This window comes from Lolium perenne, chromosome 3, assembly GCF_019359855.2.
Source record: "Lolium perenne isolate Kyuss_39 chromosome 3, Kyuss_2.0, whole genome shotgun sequence".
NCBI classification, from domain to species: Eukaryota; Viridiplantae; Streptophyta; class Magnoliopsida; order Poales; family Poaceae; genus Lolium; species Lolium perenne.
In genome coordinates, this window is record NC_067246.2 from 140,556,640 (window position 1) to 140,562,965 (window position 6,326).

A 6,326-nucleotide genomic window follows, 5' to 3' on the forward strand; every position below is an offset into this window, starting at 1 on the left:
AGCATGCAAGATCATAAACAACACATATATGATAGATTGATAATCAACATAACATAGTATTCCATATTCATCGGATCCCAACAAACACAACATGTAGCATTACAAATAGATGATCTTGATCATGATAGGCAGCTCACAAGATCTAACATGATAGCACATGAGGAGAAGACGACCATCTAGCTACTACTATGGACCCATAGTCCAGGGGTGAACTACTCACACATCAATCCGGAGGCGATCTTGGCGATGAAGAGCCCTCCAGGAGATGATTCCCCTCTCCGGCGGGGTGCCGGAGGCGATCTCCTGAATCCCCCGAGATGGGATTGGCGGCGGCGGCGTCTCTGGAAGGTTTTCCGTATCGTGGCTCTCGGTACTAGTGTTTTCGCGACGAAGGCTTTAAGTAGGCGGAAGGGTAGGGTTGGAGGCGTCACGAGGGGCCCACACACCAGGGCGGCGCGGGCCCCTCTTTGGCCGCGCCGCCTTTGTGTGTCGCCACCTCGTGGCCCCACTTCGTATCTCCTTCGGTCTTCTGGAAGCTTCGTGGAAAAATAAGACCCTGGGCGTTGATTTCGTCCAATTCCGAGAATATTTCCTTTGTAGGATTTCTGAAACCAAAAACAGCAGAAAAACAAGAATCGGCTCTTCGGCATCTTGTCAATAGGTTAGTGCCGGAAAATGCATAAATATGACATAAAGTGTGTATAAAACATGTGAGTATCATTATAAAAGTAGCATGGAACATAAGAAATTATAGATACGTTTGAGACGTATCAGGGGTTGCCTTGCTATCCTTCGTAACCCCCTGCTTCTGCTTCTTCCTCACGGAGGTGGACTGGGTGGTGGCGTACCCGCCGGAGGCGGACTGGGGGGCGGTGGCTTCTTACCCGCCGGAGGTGGATTTGGGGCGGCATCGGCTGACGTGAAGGAGGTGTAGGTAGACCACCACCCCAACCACCACCACCGGAGGGGGGTGGACTTGTTGGGTGATTCCTCGGGGTCGGTGGCCTTGGCGCCTCGCCTGGAAACTTGATGTACTTCTTTTTCCATAGAACAAATTAGCGCTTGACATCTCGAAGTTTTTTCTCCCCTTCGGGTGTAGCATAGTCAATCTCCAGGTCCTCGGACCCTTGGACTATCTCTTCCACCATGACACGAGCATAGCCATCTGCAATGGGGTTGTTGCAGTGGAGTGCTCCAGGTGTACAAGGTAAAGCGCTGCCGATCGCTACCTTCATGGAAATGTTCCCCATTGGATAATGCAACTCACATTCTTTCATCTCCTTTACATCGTCCACGGGATAGTGAGGCTCCGATGCACTAAAATCGATCGCCGGTGCATTAGCACCACCCGGGGCCTCCGTGGAAGCCACGCTGCTTCTCCGCAGCTGGCTGCACGATCTTCATGTGGCCCTTCCGATCGTTTGTCTTTTACAATTTCCTGCACCATCTGCTTCAACTCAAATATTTCCACTTCCATCCTCCCCATACGGTCTGCATCCCATTCCGACTTTCTCTTACGACTTTTGTAACTATACGGGTCATTGTCCTGGGGAAACCCTACTTTCCACGGAATGGCGCCTTTGCCTCGTACACGTCCTGGGTGTTCAGGATTCCCGAGGGCTATTGTCAGCGCGTCGTTCTCTCTGTTGAACTTGATCTTCCCCTCTTGAGCTTCGGCCATTGCTTTAATAAGGGCGTCGGTGGGAGTAAACACTTTCTTCCGGTGAACACACCTCCCTGTTTTCGGGTCTAGCGATCCCCCATGCCTGTACCGCCAGCTTTTGGCCCGTGGGTCCCATCCCTCTGTACCCTCGTGCCCTCAGATCGTTCTCCATCTTCTCCCACTTAGGCTCCAAAGTGCGGTATCTGTTGGAGATATGCCCAATGTAACATCCCAAGAGTAACACCTTTATCCCTTTTACTTTCTTGCATTGTTGTCATACCATCATGTTGCATTCATCCATATCACCACATTTGGCTTTTATAAAATTGCATTTGCTTTTGGTTTTTCTTTGCTGCTTGTTGTTCCCTCCTTCTTCTTGGTTCATCCCCTCCTCTTGTGATGTTCCAAGAAAAGCACCATACATCTTCCCCATCTCTTAAACCCTAAAACAAAAAGGTCATGACCAAATTTTCTGAAATTTGGTACCAACCCTAACTTCTCTTTGCTAACCAACTTGAAACTGATTTGGAGATACTCCATACCAAGGTTTGGTTAGTTTATAAATCACCCAAATAATTTGTACATAAAATCATGGAGTTTACATTTATTTTAACTCCATGCATTTTTTTCCTCTTTTAATGTTATCCTTCTTTCTTCATCACATGTATATGTGAATTCTCTCATATTCTTTCCTCTTCTCATTCAAACATTTCTTACCTCCATTTAATAAAACAGTTTTTATTTTAGAGGAGAAAATAAAAACAGAAAATAAAAAGAAGAAAAGAAGAGAGAAAGAAAAATAAAAGAAACCTAACCTAAACCCTATCTAAATCTGGCCGGCAGGCCCATCTCTCATCTCACCCGGCCATCTCTCTCTCTTCCCAAATATAGCAAACACCCTCTCTCTCTCCCTCACTTTACATGTGAGGATAACCCCCCATATCAGGCCATATCACCCTGGTAGCTCCACGCCACCTCTCCTCTTCATCCACCGGCCACCATGCCCCTCTCTTAAGCAACACCAACAGCCCAGACCTAACCCTACCATCTTCCTCCTCCTCCAAAGCAAGCCGCCGCCACCATCCTCTCCATCCCGGCCACAAAAACTTCTGCAGCAACACCACGCCGCCGGCCACCACTTCGATGCCATGACTACCTCCTCTGTGACCTGAGCGTGTAGGAGAACCACGCCGCCCTCCTCTCCTCCCTGGAGCCTTGTGAGCAGCAGCAGGCCGAGTTCATCGACGCCGTCGCCAACATCTACCCGGTCTTTTCTTCCACGACGCCGGCAGCTCCTCCGCCGCTTCTTTCTTCTCGTCGACGACACCACCGAGGTGAGCATCAACAGCAGCCACACCTCTTCTATCTCCCCTGCTTGCCCCATGCACCTGGTTCGAGGAAGAGATGCAAGAAAACGAAAAACGAGATCGAGTCCACATAAAAACGCCCAGTTTTTCCATCTCACAGCACCCTGTCTTTCGACGCATCTCACCGCCGGTACAGGCCACCTCAGTGCGAGATCTTTGCACCGTTGCAAAGCCACGACAAAGGGCTACAACTTTCATGTTCACAACTTCCTCTGATTCGCAGTAATTCTGTCGCCATCGTCGCTCGAAGTTGGGACCAGAAACTGGTTCCCAGATCTCGCAGTTCTCTCTGCGACGTGTACCCGTTTTCCGACGATCGCCGTAGCCACGAAAGTGCACCAAATTGCCACCTCTCTGTCACAATCAAATCCTGGTACATCCTTGCTCAACTACTTCAGAGCCTCACCTAGCAACGCCAGATCTGTCGCACTTGTAACTTTAAAAACTGTGCAGAAACGCATCTACAGGAAACACAGCTGTTCGTTTTTCAGTTTCCACTGTCAGTATTCAGTTAACCGTGGTACAATACTTCACTTTGTTTGAACCCTGTTTTTGTACAAATCCTTCACAGCAGCACACTGTCACCACCTCTGATCCTTGCCCAGCTCGGCCTGCGTTCAAATCCTGGCCGGCACAGGATTAAAAACCCCTTTTTGCACAACTGTTGTTCATCAAATTTTTGCCCCTGCCTATTTTCAAACGTTTTAAAATTGCATTTTCCAAAATCCAAATCACACAAACTTTATATGCTGGAGTATCAGAAAAACATGATCTATCCATCTATTAATTTTTGTTCCAACTTTTGAACAACTAAAATTGTGCCCATTTTCAAATCTGGACTAAAATTGATAATTAATGCATAGATCATACCTTCCTCTCTACAACTTCGAATTTGACAAACTTTATATCGAAATGCATCAGAAAAACATGAGGATTTCAAATATCATCATGTCATGCATCATTGACATCATCTCTGGTTCGATCAAATTAAAATTGCAAAACTTGAACTAAATGTTATGTGAGGGTGTTCCATTATTTCTATGCTACTTTGAGCACCCCACTTAATTTTGCTATACATGAAATCTTGCACAAATCATCTTGCCATGTCATCATGCATCATATTGCGCATTGCACTTGTATTGATTTGTGCTATTACTTCCTTGTATGTGCTATTTGGTCCTTCTCGAGTAGACGCCGACGCAGAGCAGTACGAGCAGGAGTACGAGTTCCCTCTGGAGGATCGTGTTAGTGCTTCTACCTCTGATCGGACAGGCGAGCCCACCCCTTCACCTATTTTACATTTTCATGCTCTTTTGATCTATTGCTATCGCTATGTTGCGATTCTGTTGTGTCACGTGTCCTATTCCACCTGTTACCCTATATAACCAAATTACACCTCCTCGCCCTACCCATTGTTTGTTGTTTGCCAGCTTCGCGAGTCGTAGGCGAGTTTAGGGTTTTGTTGATATCTCGAAATGTTCGGGATATCTTGTTGGGTAGTTGTTTACTTGCTGTATCTGTTGTTGGAGATATTCATGGCTCACCCTAATGATAATATTAAAATGGATAAGAAGAGGCATCGGTGGGTCAACTGTATATTTTGGTTTTACCATGGCTCACTTGTGTCCAATTTTATAATTAGGATGAGTTCTTGTTTTCTGATCCAAGACTGAGCGCACTAACCACACGTGGGAGGTTTCACTGGGGCCCCCCTCGACCTATTACCGGAACTGCTTCCACTGTCCAAGTGCCACAACTAGTTCGTAACGTTTTGTTTCTCCCGGGCGTGCAAGCTTGTTTCTTTGTGGTCCGATGTTATGGAGTTTCTTTTGGGGAAGCTGTGTGCCTTGTAACCCCGTTGTCTCTTGCACGCTCGTAGGTTGCGGTGCCACTGCGAAGTGGTCATCCCGATGGGCACTGTCCACCTAGCACGCAGTCGCACATAGCTAGGTCCGCCTCGAAGTTTCGCCGGACTTCGGTACGGGTTTAACCTAGTTAGGTGGCTTCTTGGACTTGGTCTGTGGTGAAGGGAGGGGTTGTGATGCGAGGTTTCGCTGGCAAGTTTTCTCAAAACCCTTGCTTGTGGAGTCGGACATGCGTGTATGGGTACAGTAGTGCATCCCTGCAGGGTGAAATCTTATCGATAAGCCGTGTCCGCGGTTATGGACGACTTGGAGATGTTTAACTCGATCATAGAACAACTTACACCTTATTGCCTGTTGTTAATAATTTGCTAATAAAACTTTTTCAAAAGTGTGAGTGCCTTTGCAACACCTCTTGGCGAAGGGGAGTCGCATTGGCTGGGTTTTGTTTGCAGAGTATAGAACTGCTAGATTATGCGCTCCCTCACCTTCTCTGATAGACGAATGTTGTAGCGTGTCTCTATTGGTTAGTTGCTTTGCTGCCGCTAAACCCCACATATAGCCGGGCGAAGTTTACACCGCCCACCAGCAAGCATAGCTGGTCTTGTCTCGCAAGTACGTGCCATTGGTACTTACCCTCGTTTTTCTCCCTCTTTTTCCGGAACCCGCTTTTCGACAAACAGGTACGACAGATGATGAGCAGTACGCAGGTGGCTACTTTGATGAGTTCACGGATGACGACTTCGTTGCGTAGCAGGATCGTTCCTAAGGCAGCAGCATGTGGCTTGTTGGTTATGGAAACACTGCTTGATTATCTTCAGGACTCTTAGTCCCATTTGGTTCTTGTCTGTACCCAGACCATTTGGCTATCTTATGTATGATGTAATGTTGGGACATGTGTCCTCTGAGTGTCATTTGGATCTTGCTCATTAGAGCGTTGCTATATATATGAACCTTATTTCCATCTTTTGTGTCGTACATAGTCATGTTGTGATATTCAAGCTGTATTCTACCCTCGTATCCTGTGCACAGTGTGTGTATGTGTGAAGTGCACAGGAAGGTGAAGCACTCAGGCTTGGAAAGCCTATCGTGAGCCTTTGAGGTGGGTGTTGTGTGCATGGGCGTGTCGAGCTGTTGCTTGGCCTACCCATATGCTTGGGAATGCGAGGCGACCTCACGGTCCTTTGTAGTGACCTCATGCACATAAACCCCTCTTACCTGCGCGCTCTGGGTTTTTCCTACTCCTGGGGCTTACAGACTTGGTATCAGAGCAGGACTGCCTTTAGGAGCCCTTGCAGCGGACGAAGTTGTGTCTAGAAACTCATATTTTAGTAGCTACATAGGAAAATTTTATGCGCGAGAGTAGGAATTCATTTTATTTCTTACCCCACCCACCCACCCTCTGGTGAGGAAGAGCAACGGTTTTACTCTATT

At 47.3% G+C, this 6,326-nt stretch overlaps 1 long non-coding RNA gene across 1 annotated transcript; it reads left to right on the top strand.

Annotated features, from left to right (window-relative positions):
• The first annotated feature begins 2,597 nt into the window (after positions 1-2,597).
• Positions 2,598-5,856, top strand: LOC139838490 (uncharacterized). Its single transcript, XR_011755455.1, has 3 exons — positions 2,598-2,997; positions 4,222-4,302; positions 5,576-5,856. It is a non-coding gene; the product is annotated as an uncharacterized lncRNA (long non-coding RNA).
• The last annotated feature ends 470 nt before the right edge of the window (positions 5,857-6,326 follow it).